The sequence below is a fragment of the Puma concolor genome, chromosome B4 (genome assembly GCF_028749965.1).
Source record: "Puma concolor isolate L17-30 chromosome B4, mPumCon1.1.hap2, whole genome shotgun sequence".
NCBI classification, from domain to species: domain Eukaryota; kingdom Metazoa; phylum Chordata; class Mammalia; order Carnivora; family Felidae; genus Puma; species Puma concolor.
Window position 1 is genome coordinate 32,178,155 of NC_141673.1, and position 21,301 is coordinate 32,199,455.

A 21,301-nucleotide genomic window follows, 5' to 3' on the forward strand; every position below is an offset into this window, starting at 1 on the left:
TTGAGAAGCATCCTTCTATACTCTAGGTAGTAGGGAAGAAAAGACCTTTATCTAAATCCCTAAAATTATGTTTTCCTTGGTGTATTATTAAACTTCTGAGGTCTGGATTTTAATGTTATGCAGATTTTTTTAATAGAAAAAAGGTTTTAATTATGGTTGCAACTTCTTCCCTCCATGAAATGAGAGAGTAGGGCAGGAGTTACATCTAATTGACAATTCTGTGTAGTGAGAATGGCCTCTCCTCTCACACCCTAAAAACTTTGTGACTTTCCCAACTTTATGACTTTCTGGTGCAGAAGTATACCTTTGTCAGTTCTGTACCTCCAGGGTCTAATATCATGTTTGGCATATAATACACTTTGAAAATGTGTTTTATTTGTGTGTATGTGTGTGTGTTGGGGTTGGTTAGCATTTGTGTATACATATTTGTATGTGTGTGTGCATTATTTTATTATTGATGATTGGTGGTTATTTTTTTCCTGAATAAATGTTGGTTATATTGGTTAAAAATGTAGAGAGAAATATATATCTTGTTTTAGTAAAAAGAAGCATTGACTCTTGCTAGATGTAGCACTAAATCTTTCTCCAGGTAATTTCCATATATATTAAGACACCAAGGCACTCATATTATGGAGAGAAACGGGGTTCCTATTGTTTATCTGAAGATAGAGCTATAGTACAGTGCAGGTGCAAAGCTATGCCATGATAAGAAATGTTATATAATAAGAATGTACAGCTCCTGCTCAGAGTGAATTACCATTAGGAAAATCCCTAAAGATGTTTTCAGTGATGTTGTCCTATTCATCTTCTTTGAGAGTTTAGGAAAGGGGACATTTATCGAAACCTTAGAATTTGGCCAATTTATTTCTTGGAAGATAGAAAAACTACTCTTAGGAGAACTATGTTTTACTGAAATTTCTACTTCTCCTTAATTTACTTGACTTCTTTTCTATTGAATAAATTACACTTCACAGAGATCTTGGAAATTCTTTTAATGACTTTGGGATATACAGCTGGGCTCCAACTCATTAAATAGTTCTGTCAACTTCTACCAAATAACTATGTCTAGTCCTTGCCCAATGAGTGTTGGAAATTTCTAGAACTACCATCCTTTTTGGGGAGTACAAGTGATATATGCTTGTTTCATCCTCAGAGCAACACCAACCAGGGATTTCCCATATTATGCCAAACCCAGCCACCAATTGTTTAAAAGCAAAAAAAAAAAAAAAAAAAAAAAAAAAAAAAAATCAAGCAAGTTTCCCTAAACAGCAGACACTGGTCAATTTATTATCTACCACATTTTGAAATTTCCTAAAAGCTATCATGTAAGCATAGATACATATTTTAACGTTAGCCATGATAAATTACATAAAAGATATAATTCACATTCACAAAATATATAGCTTTCATTAATAAATATGTATTAGATTTCTTCTATATATTTATAAGATGTCAAGTATTAATATTTCTAAGTTAAATATCACCAAAAAGAGTGTCCTAGTTAATCTTTTATGATTGTAAAAATTAAAGGCAGAAAAGATTTAAAAAAAATGTAATAATACTAAAATTTGTCTCAAAACACACTTTAACTTTTACTCAAGTGAGTCTTGATTACTGATTTCATACTTAATAAGGATGAACAACTTTCACTTAAGCTGTTCAGTTATGTAGTGGCTACCCCTGAATCATTGGACATCCTTCTGATTTCTCATCAAGTCATCCTTTTCAATGGGAAATTGATTTTTGCCCCCTGTTATCATCCTTGAATTATCTTGTAGGTGAACCTGAAACTCAGCTTTTTGAAGTCAATCCTGTCAAGGTTAGTGTTGTTTTGTAAGCATTAATGAATATATAAGCACATATTGTCGTCTAACTCTAATAAATAGAGCATCAATGGAGAATCCTTAACTCTAGGAAACAACTGGATACAGGAAGGTCAAAAAAAGGAAGAAGTGGTCTTGCTTTGATTCTAGGCTAATGAATGAATTGGCATTAGAAAATCCTCTACTTGTATGCACCATGCCAGGATCCCTGAGATGGCAACAGTCTATACCCCCAAATGGAATGCAACACACATTTCTGTCTGCTCATATTTTCGGGGCCCCCAATCTGATGGTTGCCAAGCCAACTTCTCAGCAAACAAAAAGACAAACAAGGCAATAGCTGTCCCTGAGAGATAAAGGACCCACAACTAATAAGCACCCTAAAGCTAATTCACGAGTCACAGTTCAAAGATCTAATTCTTACAGATGTTTTTAACCTGACAATCTAAATTTGGAAAGAAAGTGACAATGTGAAATTTTACCTTTCTCTCTCAACCAGGCACCTCTATTCGAAATCTAGGAGGGTTGACTTTGATTAACTTTTGCCTGGGTCTGCTAGTTTTCCCAGGATCCTGTCTGCAGGCTCTGGAGTGAGTGCAATGTCCCAGCAGGTATTATCCTGGTTATGAGAAACTGTAAAGTAAGAAAAATAATTTTCCCTGTCCCCTTTATGGTGTGTGCTTGGCTGAGCTCCCTTTTTGTCTAGGACACCTCGTAAATGGATAAACCTATCTAGGTTAAACGTTCTCCACTGTGGGCACTGTAATTCAAGATTATCTTTGGTAAGATTAACCTGCTCGTTCAGGCTTTAAACGAAATTTTATTCACCTGAGGCATCGCACTGGCGCCAGTCCAGCTTAAGTCCGACTAGGTCCTTCCCCCGGAACTAGCCTGGTTTCTGGTTTCTGATTTCCGGGCCGGAACCGGTCCGGCCCTGGACTCGGTCCGGTTTTTAAGTCAGACCCGGGCTGGCTCTTACACCGGGTCCGATTTTTAAAGGGGACTCAATTTTTCTTGTGCCAGTTTTTGGGCCCAGTCTGGAAAAAGAAATGGTAAAAAAAAAAAGTTCTCAAGCTCCTAAGGCAAAACTGTGAAGGATCCATAAGGACTTAGCTACCCGGTCTTGAAGCAGCGAGAAAGCGGCGAGCTCCAGGGGCCCAACAGGTACGTACGGTTGGTTGTTGGATGTTCCCGGGAGCTGACGGGGCCTTGTTAGGTTCCTTCTCAAGGTTACTCACAGAACTGTTGAATGATAAACTGAGGCATATTAAAATTTTTAAGTTTATTTGTGCAAAAATTGGGCAGCTTCCAGTATAGCAGGTAGGAAGGAGGAACTTTGCAAAATGAAAGACTTTTATAGGCAGAAGGGAGCAGGAACAAGGAGGTTACGTTAGGCACAAACAAACAAAAACAGCAAAAAAACCCCAGATTGGTTATTGCAGTTACTTTCCTTTGGGGAATGGCAGGCATCTAGGAGGCAGATTATTTAAATAACACTATTTAGGTGAATCCTGATTGGTTTTAAGTTTGCTTTTCTGGGAAAGCCAGAACTGTAATTAAGTTAGGTCTCAGTTTGATGGAGTGGGACTTAGCATAAGCTGCCCCGTTTGGAGCCTGTTGTCTGGTTTTTAACACCTATATGGCTTATATACAATGTCATGCTTAAAAGAGAGTTCTTATTACAACGTGTTAGAATGTTAGTGCCTTTTTTGTACGTTTCTCACCGTAATTAGTATATTTTTTTCTTTTAAAGTTTATTGTTTTGTGAGAATATGAAAAAGATCCACCTATATTTTTCTGTAAGACTAGTAGAATTTTCTCTGCATCCTTTATTGATGTATCTGTCTTTTCGCTATCTGTTTGGAATACATATTTTTCAGAGATCCTATTTAACTGGTTCATCTCTGAATATTCTGTTGGATTCATCTATTTGTATATTATAGTGTTTCTCAAATTGTGTTTTTTTTTTTTTTTTATTAGAGAAGATGTCGCCTTAGCCAACATGATTAGAAATAGTATTTTCTCGATAATAATTTAAGAAGTGCCTGGGTGACTCGGTTGAGCATCGGTCACACTCTTGATTTCAGCTTAGGTCATGATCCCAGGGTCACAGGATCTAGCTGGATGACAGCCTCTGTGCTGAGCATGGAGCTGCTTAATATTCTCCTTCTCTCTCCATACTGCCCCATTCCCCTATTCACACTCTCTCTAAAAACAAAACAAAAAACCAAAAAACAACAACCAAAAAACTGGTTACATCAATCATAAAAAATGATTATCATTAAAAAATCCTAATTATTTTAATTTAAAAGATATGAATGCACATTTATTTGCAGTCTGTTGAATGAGATCTTAGGCTTTTTCTTTGACTATGGTTTTATTAATTTTGTGTCATTGGTTTTGCATTAATGATGCTTATATCTTTCTTTGAAATAGGGCATAACCTTTTCTCATCCACAGAGTTGAAAATATTTTTTTCTAGCAATTTACATTTATTATGTTTTTCTAAAACATTTAGTTTTAATGGCAATAATTTTCTTTTTGAACACACATTTCATGGGTTTACATAATATGTAATTAAACTAGGTAATTATTTAGCATCAATAGTTTTGTATTTAGTTTTGTATTTTGTATTTAGTTTTAAATACAAGTCATTGGCTGTGCCTTTAGTATTCAGACAGCATCAGATGGTATGTTTGGTGGTGAAAGAATTCCTTAAATGGGTAGATTATTTAAGAAAGGATATTTGTACTTATGTTACAATCATCTGGGACTCTTGTTATAATAAAATGGCATATTTCCATGCTGTAGTCCTGACCTAGAAAATCAGAATTTTTAATGTTTGACCCACAGGAAAATTTCAGACTTAACATGAATTCTAGGTGATTCTTCTGCATTATTCTTTATTTATACCAAGCTAATTTATGTAATCTTTTTATATTTTAATATTCTGCAGGGTTCCTCCCTCAATTTTCTTTTCTTGATGTTCTTGGCTAGTTCTGTGTATTTGTTTTAACAGATCAAAGTTAAAATTTTACTTTCAAATTATTTTGTAGTCATAACTGCTTTAATACATTAATTTGGAGACAATTAACATCTTTACAATGTAGAATTTCAGTTTCCACAAACAAGTTATGAGCTTCTATTTATTTAAGGCTTTTAAGTATGAGTCATTAGGGTTTTAAAGTTTTCTTTGTATAAACCCTACACAATTCTTGTTAAGTTTCTTCCTAAATGTTTTATCTTCTTTTGTTATCCCTATTGGAAACAAGATCTATTTATCCATTAAATAGTCTAATTCACTTTGGTTTATATATTGAAACCTTTTGCTTTTATATTTTGATTTTGTTATCCATCTCCTGATTTATATTTTGTCCCATTGTTTGTAATATATGTTTCAGTGTGTTGTGTTGTGTTTTCCAAATATTTAGTCATATCTACTACAAAGAATAATTGTTTTGCTTTTTCCTTCTCACTATGTTTCTTTTTTTAAAAATTTTTTTTTAATGTCTATTTATTTTTGAGAGCGAGAGAGAGACAGAGACAGAGACAGAACATGAGCAGGGGAGGAACAGAGAGAGTGGGAGGCACAGAATCCGAAGCACGCTCCAGGCTCTGAGCTGTCAGCACAGAGCCCGACGCGGGGCTCGAACTCACGAACCATGAGGTCATGACCTGAACCTAAGTGGGACGCTTAACTGAGCCACCCAGGCACCCCTCACTATGTTTATTCTTGTTTCTCATTTTAACTGACTTCCAGAATGGTACTCTGCTGTTCTGCAATACGGAACTAGGTCGCCACAGGGACCTTGTTTACTCCTCCTGTCTCTGGCACATGGCTATGACTCTTATCAGTCCCAAGTAATCATGGTGGGATCTTACAGAGCTGCACCATTTTCTTCTTGAATATTCTTCCCTGAAGTATGGAAGGTTATATCCTCCCTCAATTGCTTCACAGAGCTTCATGTTTAGCAGACATTTTTCTTAGTTTGTGTTTTGAGTTTGGAGTGGTTTATCTTATTTAATTGAAGATGCTGTATTTTTTATTTTTGTTGAGTTTTGTATAGAGTATAATTACTTTTATCTACTTAATTGTCACAGGAAATATTCTCCATAAATTTTTTAAAGATATATGAAAAATATATTGTTTGGATTTTAATTTCTTTTTTCTTTTAACATAAATTTACACAGTCAAATATGTAAAATTTTTCTTGGTTTATCAGTGTCACAGAAGGTTGCAGAATGTAGTTAATTGCTGAAGCTGGACATGGAAACAGGAATTCGTCATGCTATTCTCACTGCTTTTTGTGTTTATAAATTTTCAAAGTAAAAAAAATGTAGTTCTCTCCTTTGAGATCTATCAGATCTTTACCAAACATTTTCTCCTCTTATGATTTTATTTTCAGTTAATTCTTTCATTAATTTGAATTAATCTTTTTGTGTATTGTTACGTGAGTATATATTTTCCCCCTCAGAGAAGTTTACCAATAATCTCAGCATTATATATTGAATAAACTTCACACACTCTCTGTCATTTTCCCCCAACAGATTTATGATGCTACTTTCATTGTTGTCTAACATCATCATGAAGGTCTGTTCCTGGAAATTTAATTTCATTCCATTTACCTATTTTTCTTTCAATTCTTACATAATCTATTTATAGCTTTTGCAGTTTTAATTATTTTTCATAGCAAATTTCCCTCCTTTTCTTTTTATAAGTTTTCTTTAACCTTTTAATCCATTCACACTTCTTGATGAACTTTGGAACCATTTTGTCAGTTCTAAAAACAACCACTTTGGGATATGATTAAATAGCATTAAACCTACTTAATAATTTGAGAAAACTCTTAAAAGTCTTCTCAGCTGGATGCAAGGTGTGGTTTTCCAGTTACTCCAGTCTTGGTTTTAGATGCTTAGTGAAATTTTATAGCTTTTTTTTTTTCATATATGTCCAGCATATTTCTTCTTAAATTTACTTTTTATGTATTTTATACTTTTTATTAGCATTGCAAATTATAGATAAGATAGATATAGGTATAGATATAGATATATTTATAATTACAATTTCTACTTTGTTGGTTTTTCTTGGGTTATACAGCACCAATGACTTTTTTTTAAATGTTTATTCATTTATTGAGACAGAGTTGGGGGGAGCACTAGCAGGGGAAGGGCAGAGAGAGAGGGGGAGAGAGAAAGAATCCCAAGCAGGCTCTCTGCTGCGAGTGTAGAGCCTGATGCAGGGCTTGAACTCATGAACTCTTGAACTCTTGAACTCTTGAACTCATGAACTCATGAACCCTGAACCCTGAGATCATGAGCTGAGCCAAAATCAAGAGTCAAATGCTTAACTGACTGAGCCACCCAGGTGCCCCACATCCAATGATTTTTGTAAGCTTCTTTAGTGTATAGCTCTCTATTGATTCTTTTATCAATTTTCCTTTTGTTTCTAGAAGATTATTTTTTATTTCTTGCATTTACTGGAAGGATAGCCATTTTCAAGGAATAATTGACTTTTAATTTCTTCTTGATATTATTCATTGGGGAAGGGTCCCAGAATAGAATTATATTACAATGATGATACTGGGTAAACTTTTGCTACCTGTTTTAATGGACGTTTCTCTAGTGTTCTGCTGTTAATTATGAGGCTGTAGGTTGATTTCATGTTAACAAAATAATTTTAAACTTTTGAACTTTTGCTTGCTAAGATGTTTGTTTATTGTTTTGAAATTTAAATATTTCAACTTTGTCTCATGTCAAAATGTATCTTATTTATAATTTCTTACTTTCTCATCAATTTTATATTTATTTTATCATTCTTAATTTTATATCTTTATATTTACCCTTTATCTTGATTAGACTTATTAGAAATCTGACTATTAATGCTCTTTTAACAGAAAAAAAATCTGGTTGTTAGATTCACTATTCTGCTTTTTTTTTTAAGTTTATTTATTTATTTTGAGAGAGAGAGAGAGAGAGAGAGAATGTACACAAGTGGGGGAGGGACAGAGAGAGAGGGAAAGAGAATCCTAAGCAGGCTCTGCACTGGCGGCACAGAGCCCAATGCAGGGCTCCATCTCACAAACTGTGAGATTGTGACCTGAGCCAAAATCGAGAGTCAGATGCTTAACCGACTGAGACACCCAGGTGCCCCTCTGTTACTCATGTTTAATTTAGTAATATTTGCATTTATCTTTCTTATTTCCTTTTGTATTCCTTACACTTTTTATGATCCTCTTTCCAACTTTTTGAGTTGAGCTTTTGATATTTGCTTTCATTTTCATTTACTTTTAGTATGATTTTGGCCACAAACTGAACACTTTGATAGTTAGCTTATCGGTTACCAAGAATTAGCCACGAATTAAAGATAACCGGTCAAGTATGAATTTATTTAAGAAATCTTTATTTGGACTCTAATATTAGATTTTTCTCTTGAATATTATCATTAACATACATCTAGTATTGAGTTCTCTGTCCAACTACTAGAGGACACTGTATCCTTCCATACCTATAGTTAGAAAGACTAATTATTGCTGTGATAACACTGTATATCGATCAACTGCAAACTGGTATGATTTTTCAGCACAGAAATTTTTTTCCCCATTCAGGAATTAGAAAGTCAGCCATGCAGCTTTGCTTCAGGCTTTAGGTCAAGATCTGCCCTGCTTATAACTGTACACTATCACTTTTACTCAAATTCAGCTGGTCAAAGCAGGTTATATGGCAAGCCCAAATGGGGTGGATAATTATTCTCTCTCCACAGGAAAATGATGGCAAGAGCAGGGAATGAAGAAAGAATTGTGAGACAGTAATATAGTTGACCTCAAGCATTATGATGGAACAAATGCTTTACTTTCCTGATCTATTTTTAAACAGCAGAGGTAAAGACCAAGAAGGCTAAGCTTAGAGTTTAGCAAAGAATCTGATGAGGCACCTGCTTATTATAGAATTAAGGACTACAGTAATTCTTACTATAATGTGGTTTAGTAGGGAAAGAGAGCTAATAAGGAATTCATTCCAGAACCCTAGCTAAAGTACCCAGACTAAATGTTAGTTTATAAACTCAGGTGTGGAAGAAATATCACATTTCTTTATTTCCTTATATTGAACTGTATTAGACTCAGTCCCTATGCTACTTTGGGATTTATATCACAATCATAGTTTAAGTTTTCCTTATCTCCTCACTGAAGATTATAAGCAACTTGGGAAATTTATGTGGTTCCCAGAAAGTATTGCAAGTGTCTTTACCAAGCCATCAGAATTACTCCAGATAGTCTTATTATTCCACAAGCAAAGAGTCAGAAGGAAAATACAACAAAAGGTTAACAATAGTTACATGTAGTGTGGGGGTGCACAGATGGAAGATGAGATTGGAGGAAGGGAGGGGACATATTTTTCTTTTCTATGTATTTCTTTTCTATGTTTATGTGTAGTTTTTTTTTTATCATTTTTCTATTCTCAATATTTTTCAAGTAAAAAACAAAGATAAATATTGCACTACTTTCATAACATTGTTATGAAGATTAACTAAATAATACATGTAAAGGGTTTAGCACAGTGTCTGCCTCATAATAAACTCCTTAACCCACTGTGTGGGTTTTTCCTACTGTTAACATGGTTATATCAGAGACCGTATTTCCTAGAGTATCCTTCCTTGTGTTCCACCAGATTAGAATTGTCTAAAAGTGAAGTTGCATGATATTTGAGAGGCAGAAGTGAAGCAACAACTATGCTCTGAAGATCATTGTGGGTTAGAGATCAGGAGGGATTGATGTACTTGGGTGGACAGGATCCATTTTGTCCTTGCTCATGCCTATTCCATGTCTAGAATCTCTTTAACTCTCCACCACCCTCCTAATGCAGAGCAGTGAGACTCACTACAGCATGCTTGATTATGAACTCACAGAGGTAGTGGCCATAGAAAGGGGATCAGTTAGGAAAGAATGGGACACTGAAAATTGAGTTAAGGATTTATAACAGATTCCAATGAAACTAATTGCCTTGAACCCAAAAAGACTCTTAAGCTTTCTTCTCTAGTAAAAGTAGCCATTCCTCCCTAGTCTGAAGTGTTTATTTTTCCTTTCCTTGGAAAACTAAAATGGCCTGTTATAGTTGCCTTGTAGGAGATTGTTGATCCTTTTAAATATCTACCTCTACCACCTCTCATTGCTTCTAGACCTATGATTGCGCTCAAGTTCTGGCAGGCTCCTAGGGGTCAGACACAAAATGTGAACAATGAGGAGGTGCCATAAATACCAAAAGACTTGCTAGATTCTGCCAATTTACATCAACAAAACTTGAGGAATATGTGTGAAAATGGAAGGAATGTTCTATTTAATTTGGCATAAGTTGATATGAGTGCACTAAGCAGAGATTCTGGATTCAGTGTGTTAGCTCCAGTATCTGGGAGTGACTTTACAAGTTTGTTTTGTTTATTGACTGATGTCTGGACCCAAAATTGGACTATACTGCAGTGTACCTAAAATACCAGAATTTCCTTGGAATAATGTAGAAGAAGGTATCAGAAGGCCCAGAGAGATCAGAGTGCTACAGTGGATTTATAGAAGGTATGCTCACCAACTTCTTAAATGTGTCTCTTGGGAAGGTCAGGTGGACCTCCATTCTCCAAGATTTTGAGAAATATATAGATGAAGGAAGCACTGACATCCTGGATATCCCTTGGCACTTTGTATGTAACTATTGATCTGGCTCATGCTACTTTCTCTACACCTGTTAGGAAAGAACAGTAGAAGTTTACTTTCAGTTGTCAAGGACATTAAATACTTTCACTGTCCTACCTCAGGACTATTTCAATTATTTAGCCCTCTGTCATAATCTAGTGCACAGGGACCTTGATTGTTTCTCTATTCAACCGTATATTACTTTGGTCCACTGAATTGATGATATTTTGTTTGGACCTGGTAGGCAGGAAGTAGCAACTATTCTATATACCTTGGTAAGACAAATATGTGACAGTAAAGTGGGAAATAAATCTCATAGGAATCCAGGGACCTTCAGCCTTATTGAAGTTTTTAGAGGTCCAGTGGTTTAGGGCATGTCAAAATATCCCATTAAAGATAAAGGACAGATGTTGCATCTAGCCCTTGGTACCACTAAGAAAGAGGTACAATGCATACAATGTTGATTAATTTTTAAATTTGCCATTATATCAATAGAATTTCTTCATATTCCTGAAGAGTATGATAGAAATGCTACATTATATAGATGTACTACAATTACTTAATGACTTATGCTATGAATTACTTATGCTGTTTTTGCCTATTATAAAAATAATTGAATGCAAATATAAATATTAAATTCAAATCAGTTGTCGTCTTTCAGAATCAGTTTTCACTAGGCCAGGTAACCCCTGCATAAATTCTCAGATTGTCATATGTTTCATTTCCCTTCTTGCCTTTTGCTTTTCTAAGTTTGGTAGGACATTCTAATTCTAAATCTTAGGGAGACTTTTCATCTGTTATTGCTAAAAGTAAAAATGCTAATAATATTTTATTTCAAAAGTATATTCTAAAAAATATACAGAATTTTTATTGATGTTGTCAATAATTTGATATGGAACATTGTGGAATGTGACTTAATTATCATTCCAGATCAAAGTCAAATAAAGCATGAAACACTTTTTATACTTTATCATCTTTGTGTATCTTTTATGTATTCAGGATAGTGGGATAATAAACATTCCTAAATTAGTGATAGAATAAATGCTTTGGTTTATTGTAGCTACATTATCAAGTAATACTAGAGCTTAATTACCCATTTCCTAAAATCATTGTATTTTCTGCTGATAGCTGCTTGGCATAGAGCAAAAAATTCTTCCTGTCTTTGAAAAGAAATCAAAGGATTCACATCAGGCATCTAAAACTTGAGAACCTGCAGTGAGAGAATCATATAAACTTAATAAGAAAATATCCTCTGACAAGTAGGATTTCACCCACACAATTGAATGATCATGACAAGCTGTGATCAATAATATCAAATGTCCCTGGGACTGTTTCTTATCCATTGTTATATTTCTGAAAAATGATTTATAGTTCTGAATACAGTGACTTCAAAGCAGATTTGAGGGTCTTGATGAAGAAACAGGAGATAGACTTACTTATATCTCTAGGGCATTAATACCTAAATATAATCCATATAGAATTTTGCATTAGTGTGGACATCAATGTGTATTTAATTAGAAGATACTAGATAGATGATAAATACAGATTTTCTGTAATTGTTATTCACTTAATGCATGCTACAAATTTATAGTGGAAAAGAATAGAAGAAAAAAACCTTAGAATCTGAAATATGCTAGTTTTGTAAACTATGTACCTTCAGTGTTAATGTTAAAAAAAAATCATTGGCATAAGGTAAACTAACATCACCACCTGTAAAAAATATTAAACTACAGTAATATTAATGGTAACTATTAGCTCTATAAGTGGAGAAGAGTAGGGAAAATACACTCAAAATATGTAGTATCATAATAAAATACATTAAGGCACATCAAGATTTCAGTCACCAAGATATTGGTTTCACATGGAGTCATAATTAACTCATATTTGTGTCTTCTGTACGGAAGTTCATAAACAAGAGGAGTTTTCATTCACAACTCCTCTTCTGCCAAATTCCAAATGAAATGAAACCAAAGCAAGCACACTACAAAATTTGATTCAAAGGAAACCTCAGACACTGAAGCCATTAAGCACACATTTCCTAAATAAAAAATGAGTTGTCTGCATGCTGTCTTGACACGGTCTGCAAAGTCTCCCTGAATAAAACAGCAGCTCAGCAGATTGTCAGCGAGCTCCTGAGATAAACAAAAACCAAATCAAACTCCCCTCTTCCTGTCTTTCCACCATTTCAGCTTCATCTTGACAGAAGAAAAATGCTTCTCCACTTTCAAAGAGAGATCCTCAAATATCGCCACACAGCATATGGGCATTGCCTTTGATTTGGAATAGGTTTTCAAAACCTGGGAAGTAATGCACTGACTGTATGCAAAAGATGCCTGACTAATGAATCATTTAGGAGTTTAAGAATTAATTACTTTTATTAGATTTATCAACCCCTGGCAATTAAAATTCAAATTTCAGAAAAGACTTTAGGGTAATTGTAGTTGTTAAGAATAAAGAGTCTGGAATTGAACAGTTGGGTTTAAATACTATGCATACTTGGCTTGTCTGGGTCTCATTTTCTTTATCTTCAGTGGGAATAATGATAATCTTTACCTCACATAATTGTCTTGAGTTAAATTAGTTAATATATTTTTTAGAACAACATTTCATGCCATGTAGTGAATTTTATGTGTGCTACCTTGAACATGGTGATTATTATAATATTACTATTATAGTTTTGCTTTTTTAAAAATTCCTGGGTATTTTCAGTAACCTGTATCTCCTGCCACTGTATAGCTATCTGAGGATCATTAGCTATGTTCTATCATTAACATAGTTTATAAACCTCTTTCTAGATTTCTAGGCCTATGATAAACAATGTGTATATTCACAGAGATGAGATGGGATAGAAAGTGAACAGCAGTTGGTGCCCCTAGATTTTAGAAAGTCCTAGAAATAAAAACTCTGTGCTTCTGTTTTTTTTTAATATGAAATTTATTGTCAAATTGGTTTCCATACAACACCCAGTGCTCATCCCAACAGGTGCACTCCTCAGTGCCCATCACCCACCCTCCCCTCCCTCCCACCCCGCAATGTGCTTCTGTTTTGTAAGACTATTTACTTACAGGAAAAACTGTGAAGTTAGAAGATTGTTTCAGATTTTCTTCTGTGGTGGCTGCTCCTTGCTATCCCCCTGAAACCAAGGTTTGAAAGATGTTCCTGTCTTCTTAGAGCCTGTTATGGTAGGTTCAGCGTCTTGACATCAGGGTCCTGCGTCTTGACACATGCTCTGCATCTTTCTCTTGTTCTTCAATTCATTTGCTACTGTATCATCCCCAGTGGAACAAGTGCCCAAGTGCCATGTCTCTCAGAATGTTGCCTTCTCTTAGAGAATGCTGGATTATAATGTGTTCATGCAAAAAATGAATCCCAACTGGAACATTAGCTAATATTTTACCATTCCCAAATATTGCCTCAAACTCTCTCCTTCTGTTCCTTTAACACATAAATCACACATATTCACTAATTTTTTAAAATACTCATTTTGCATGAATTAGAAGACCCATCATGGTTCATCTGTAATTTTTTTAATGTGTATTTATTTTTGAGAGAGAGAGAGAGAGAGAGAGAGAGAGAGAGAACACGAGAGGGGGAGGGACAGAGAAAGAGGGAGACCCAGAATCCATGAAGCAGACTCCACCCTCTGTGCTGACGCGGGGCTTGGACTCATGTACCATATCACTACCTGAGCTGAAGTCAGACCCTTAACTGGCTGAACCACCCAGGCGCCCCTCGTCATGATTCATATGTAGAAGATCATGCTTTATCATATGCCCTTTGCATAAATACCTGAGGTCAGCTTAGATGTTACATGGATTATTTTATTACTTGTTGAACCTATAAGTTTATTGTCTGTTGCAGGAATGGGAGAGGCATGGCCCATTCTTACATATTTTAAGATGAAGTTGTCTTAACTGGATCAGCATTTCCCAATTCATGATTGGTGGTCCTTGAGAAGACCAATGACAAAAAGAGGATATTGATGCCAAATTGAGAAACACAGCCTACTCCCCAGTACTTTGAGAGATTCATAATGCACATTATCATATTAAAGGATATGAGAATTTCCATGGAAAAGAAGAATATATAATTTTACTTTAATCTACACTTCCATTGTACTTTGTAGAATATCCACTAACATATTATGGAACAAGTGTTCTTTGGAATATCCTTTGGAAAAGACTGTTTCAGATGAGAAGTAGTGGAGTATATTCAGATGACTTAAATGATTGTATTTAAAGAAGAACTTGCTATAAGTGAAAAACAGACATGAAACTAGAGTTATGCTTACTTTACAAATTGTTTAAAAATATTTGAGCTAACCATTTGTCAGACTTTCCTTCTTCTAATTTGCACTCTTGACTCTATAACTAGGCAGATTTTGATTTTAATAAGTGATAAGTGAGAGTGAATTAAGATCCACACACCAAGAGAATGGCAAATGGCTCATGGCATAGCCTCTATGTCACTAACTGCATGAAGTGAGAAAATTAGGTTGTCTTATTCCGTGGATTGTACAGTAGCTCATGCTGTGCTGGGAATTAGGCTAAATTAAATCTAGATCACAAAAAGCTTTATATGCTATTAGCAAAACTGTAGTTATCAATCCTTTCTCTAATGAGAAGTCAGAATAATGGAAACTGAACTGGACTAATGTATCTCCAATTCTTAGTGCTATTGGTGAACACAGAAGCAGACAGTCTACAATGACTATTTTTATTGTTTAGCAACTCTGCCAATTGTGCATTATGGTAGGAAAAAATGGGCTTCTATTAAATGCTTTAGCTCCCCGTTAGAGGCTGGAAGAATGTTAATTTACCTTCTTTTTTATGCAGGGTCACAATTACTCTGAATCTGAATCAAGTAGAAATAAGTTGTCCCCGCATACCAATACCTACTGGAAAACTCCTCATGCTTCCCGTCATTCCCCTCCCAGAATATTTAAGGGCACCACATGCTTAAATGGAATAACCTACTCATACCAACTGAACATGTTTTTACATTTCCCCAAGTAATCATTTCCTAGTGTTTCCAAGTCTCCTCATGTCAGAAGTGCCAGGTAGAATTGTGCCTCTAATGTCTTCTCTAATTTGCTCACCTTGGAACGCTCATCTTTCTCACTGGTAGTCTAAATGACTAATTTGTAGCAAATTAGTCTGGTGTTAAGATTCATCCCAGACCCCCACGAGTTGAAGTCATATTTTCTTTTCTTGCTCCTGAATATATTCTCAGGGCATAAGAGAGAGACTAGAAAATAGAAATGTATTGGTTGAGGGGCTTTCAACTAAACCTCACTCATTTTCTTTTTTCTGTTTGCTATCTTTGTTAAAAAGTGAGCATTTGAATATTGAAACTTTGAGAAATTTATGGTGAGGTTAAAAAGAGGGATGTAGTGCACCTGATGGGTGTAGGGAGTGTGTAGGAACAGGGAGGCCAATGAGGAGGAAATTTCCTCAGTTATAAATGTGCTTTGAGGAGCTTTTCCAGCATATGACAAATATCTGATTGAAGTTGATAGTTAAAACAAACAAAAATAGCAGTGAGTTAGGATAAACTGCGAAGAGAATCCTTGTCTACATATTGTGGGGAAAAAAACAGATAGTAAAATAAAATAGACACAAGTGGATACAAGAATAAAGTAAGTACAAATGACAAATGAGAATGGAATAGATGTAGCATTGAGGAGTACCAATAGGGAAGGTTGAAAATATACTCAAATTTTTTGGACATTAAAAATGTTTAAAAGGTATTTGTGAGTTGGTAGTTTTTAGAGTTTTGAGGAACACCATTTCATTTGAAGTTTAAAAGTAATTGAGATGAAGGATATATCCATGTGTAACACCTATAAGGTAAGGGATTATTATCCAAGATCTAGAAATTCATATAAACTTGCTGTATTACCTTGAAATAACCAGTTAACACCTGAACATATTTCTTCTAAGATAAAGCAGGTTAATGATAAAATATCATCCCCTTCCCTTTATTTTTTAATGTTTTTATTCATGTTTTAGAGGCAGAGAGAGAGCACAAGTGGGGGAGGGTCAGAGAGAGAGGGAGAGCAGAATCTGAAGCAGGCTCCAGGCTCTGAGCTGTCAGCACAGAGCCTGATGCAGGTCTTGAACTCACAGATCATGAGATCATGACCTGAGCTGAAGTTGGATGCTCAATTGACTGAGCCAACCAGATGCCCCATCATCCCTTTCCCTTTAAAAAGCACTTTGACTTTAAAAGCCCTCATTTAATGTCAAGTCATTTTTTAAAGCTTCCAAGCAACACAGAGGGATGAGAAGTGTTTAGAGGTGTGTATACTTTCCCAAGTAGTAAGATGGGTAAACTGAGTGACAGAACTTTAAGAACAAATAAAATTAGTCCAACCAAATTAAGATCAAAATGGAAAGATACATTCAGGAGAAATTGCCAAAGAAACACTTGGAATTAAAGGGCTGAAGAAAGGGGCCAAGAATCAGTAATAGATAACTTTGAGCCAATGCACGCCAGATGGGAACCATACGGCATGTTATATTTACAGATATTTTCTTGAGAAAGAACTAGATCTGTAATATTCTGAATCAATTATTTTCCTTAATGCTATTACATCTGTCATATCGAGTAGTTATAGGAACGAGAATGATGATTGACTTCCAATTCCTATAGGTAATGGTAATTGCCTAAATTAAAATTTCTAAAACCAAAACCAAAACCAAAACACGAATTTCTCCAAAACAATGTATGCCAAAGAGAATAGCAAATAAAGTTACCCACAGTTGATATCTAAGACATGATTAAAACTCCAAGACTATTAGAAATTTCAAATTATCTATAGGTAGTAAAATAAACATACAACTTCAATGGATTTATTCTCAGAGCACACAACCATGTAGGAGTCAGTCAAAGATTGAGCAGAAAGTAGGAAAAGTAGATAGGGACCTAAAAGTGGTAAAACACTGTTAAAATCACACACAGCAAGAGAGTCAACACCCTGAGTAGAGAAATACAGAGAATGTGTCAGGGACCTTGTTGATCATAGTTCTGGCTAGTGGAGGATAAAAAAGGAAAAGAAACAGAAGTATACAGAACCAATGGAGGAAGTTTTGGAAACGCATCTGCTCTGGGGTAGAGTGGGGAGACTTGGAGTAGGGAAGCATTCCTTGGGGTCTTGTTGGTAAAAGAGAAGGAAGCAAGCAGTGGGAGTTGAAGATCCTACAGAAATAAAAAGACCTACAAAATAAGAAAAAATACTAGTCATTCTGTCTCTCAGTACCTGCCAAAATAAATGGCACTGTTAATTAAAGAAACTTCAGTATAATAACAGAGGGTGATGATCTTCAACTAAAAATTCTAGTAAACAACCCAGACTTTCAACATTGGCCCAGATAAACCTATTACTTTTGTATATGAAAATATGAGATGAACAGAACTGAACAAAACAGAAAAATGCATACAACATCCACACAAAGCTACTATAAAAAGAAAATTGAAAATAAAAATGGTTCTGGCTGCCATAATAAAATAAATACCATAGGCTGGTGACCGAAACAACAGAAATTTGTTTATCACAGTTCTGGAAACTGGAAATTTGAGGTCAGTATGCCAACATGGTCAAGGACGGGTGGGGCTCTTTTCCTGGCTTGTAGGTGGCCACCTTCTTGTGTGTGCTCACATGGCCTTCCCTTGGTGCATGTTTATGGAAAATAAGGGGGAAATATCTCTTTTTCCTCTTATAAGGCCACCAGCCCTATTGGATTAGGACCCTACTTTTATGAACTCATTTAACCTTAATTACCTCCTGAAAGCCCTATCTCTAAATACAGCCACTTTGGAGATTAGACATCAACAGATGAGTTTTGGGGAGATGCTATTCAGTCCCTAGTAAGTGGAAATTGTTTTAGATGCTGCATGATCTTTCCCTGAAACCAACAATGAAGCAGAAGGAGTCAGTAACATAGCAGTCAATGTTAACTAGATAGCCTAAGGAAGTGTGTGCAGGTATGGACAAGCACTTCACATTAGAAATACAAAATTTTGAAATAGAAGTGGACAAAAAACAGGAAGATATGAAATGAGAGTCAATTAGAAAGAAATAGAAGAAAAAGGTAAAATCATCTCAGAATAAAAACAAAAGAAATAATCTCAGAATACTTTATTAAAAGCCTAAGGAAAAATTGACTGAAAATTTTATAAGGTTTAATGAGGGATTAAATGAAAATTGAACACTAAATACATTTAATTGTAGCTTTATGACTAAAAGATGGGGACAAGGATGGAAGAAACATGAAATTACAAAGTAGAGATAAGGTAATCAAAAATGGGAAAAGGGTGAAAAAAAATTGAATAAGCTTATTGCTTGTCACATAAGTATTAGGGGTATAATTACATTTGAGAAATCAAATAGTTGAAGCCTCAGTAAGGAAACAAAGTTATAATAAAAACATTTAAACAATTTATTTTAGAAATTTGGTAAGAGAATAAATCTTAAAGGTTCTTATCACAAGAACAAAATTTGTAATTATGGATGGTGATGGATAGTAACTAGTCTTATGGTGATCAGTTCACTGTATACAAAAATATGGGATTATGTTATATAAGTGAAATTACTATGTTATATGCCAGTGATACCTCGATTTAAAAAAGCATTCACATAAAGACAGTCACTAAGGATAAAAATACAAACCTTTCTATACATCATAGGAGATACAAAAGAAAAGCAAAATAGACTACTGCCTAGAGACAAAAAAATATGAACATTACATAATACACAGTAAATATAATAACGTATTAATAAGTTATGTAAATGGTCTTAAATCACTTATTAAAAGAAAGATTTTTCAGAATAGCTCATTATGAAAATCCAACTAAATATAAGAGATGCCTGCAACAAGTGACTGAGAAAAATTGCAATGAAAAAAATTGATAAAATTTCATCTGACAAATGCAAACAATGAGAAAGTAGAGGTTTTAATCCTTACATTGGAAAAGTCGGTATCAGGTCAAAAGCCATAAAATAGTGACAGAGAAGGGAACTTAATAGGGTTGAAGGCCAAAATTCACAAAGAAGATACAACAGTAGTGAATATGTATCAAGTAATACAGCATTTGCCTTTGAAAACATATATAGAATTGTTTATAGAAGAAAACAGCATGCAAAATAACAAATATAGAATGTTTTGTTTTTTATAAAACAAGGGGAGATATGTGCATGCGTGTCTGTGTATATGTATATACTTATTTTTTTTTAAGTCTCTGAAAGGAAAGAATAAAAGGGAAACAATAGTGAATATGTGGAAACTCATTAGAAGGCATAATAGAAAGGAAATTTATCTTGTATATGTTTATATATAATATATTTAATGTATTTGCATATTTTATGTGTAATATGTATTTATATATTTTGTATATTTTAACTTCAAAATCTGTAATGATTTACATTTTTAAAAATTGAAGTAAAATAAATAAGGGGGAAAGAAAAATTATATAATTAATTAGGGGCAGATACAAATAAAGCCAAGTGTGTATCAAGCGATAAAATAGCCATATAGGAAAGGGAGTTATTCAAGGAACTTTCGAATGGGGTTCTCTGAATATCCTTTATGAGTTATAGATGTGGGTAAAGAAAGAATTAAAAAAGCAAAAACAAAAACCTGTGTTTCATTTGGTAGGTTTGCTCCTAGTGACATTGGTTCAATAGTTCTGAAATTATTTTGTGTGTCATGAAGGGTAAAACAGATGGGTAAATATATTGATGTTGTTGGGAAACAGAGTAAAATTGTGAGAAATATAGGTAAAATCTACAGATAAGGAGAAACCTTGTAAATTATAAATATATGTATCTTTCTTATCACCGTCCATGGAACTGAACCAGAATCAAAGACAAGTCATTGGCAATGAAAACATCTAGAAAACCAAACCCAGGTATTGGTTTCTAAACAATATTTCACATTAAAATAAACAAAGGTTCTATGGAGAAATGGGTGAATCTAGGTTTCCTACCAGGAAAATGGTAATGTGAACCTAGAATATTTTGATGTACCAAAAAGCTAGAAATCAATACTATTTTGCTGAGAAAATAACATGGGAACAAAATTCTGTTTACATTAAAGTAGGAGCAGGCTAGATGGACCTCACATGGCTAAACTTGGGACAATTTTAATATCAAATATGGCATTAATGCATTATTAAAAATTGATTTTTAAAAAATCCATGTACTTTTGGTAATCAAAAAGGAACAAAATATTTTAAGATCTTTTACAAATAAATTGTGCTAACTCTGTATTAATCAGAGTTGAAAAATAAGATATGTCTCACTTTTTTTAAGATTAAAATTTTGGAGGGGTGCATGGGTGGCTCAGTCAGTTAAACCCAAGATCTGGCTCTTGATTGCAGCTCAGGTCATAATCTCACAGTTTGTGGGATTGAACCCCACGTTGGGCTCTGCACTAACAGCACAGAGCCTGGTTGGGATTCTCTCTCTACCCCTGTCTCTTCCCTTCCCCTGTCCACACTCACTCTCTCTGAAAATGAATAAATAAATTTTAAAAGAAAAAGATTAAAGTTTTGGAAAACTCAAATTTGGTCATTTATTAACTATCAAAACTAACAATGAATGCTTAGAATGTGTTTTCAGCCCTGCCCTAACCACTTTTACATGTTTTATCTTATTTGATTCTCTTAATGCCCCTGAGCAGTTAGTTTTATTTTATAGATGGCAGCATTTATTTGGAGAGTTAAAAAAAAAAAAAAAAATATATATATATATATATATATATATATATATATATATATATATATATATATATATATATT

General features: G+C 34.4%; 1 long non-coding RNA gene across 1 annotated transcript in view; it reads left to right on the forward strand.

The window, feature by feature from the left end:
• The first annotated feature begins 2,749 nt into the window (after nt 1-2,749).
• Nucleotides 2,750-21,301, forward strand: part of LOC147579008 (uncharacterized) — a 45,104-nt gene continuing 26,552 nt past the window's right edge. The window contains exon 1 of the long non-coding RNA XR_015253115.1: nt 2,750-2,987. This is a non-coding gene — a long non-coding RNA (uncharacterized LOC147579008). The remainder of the gene's footprint in view (nt 2,988-21,301) is intronic.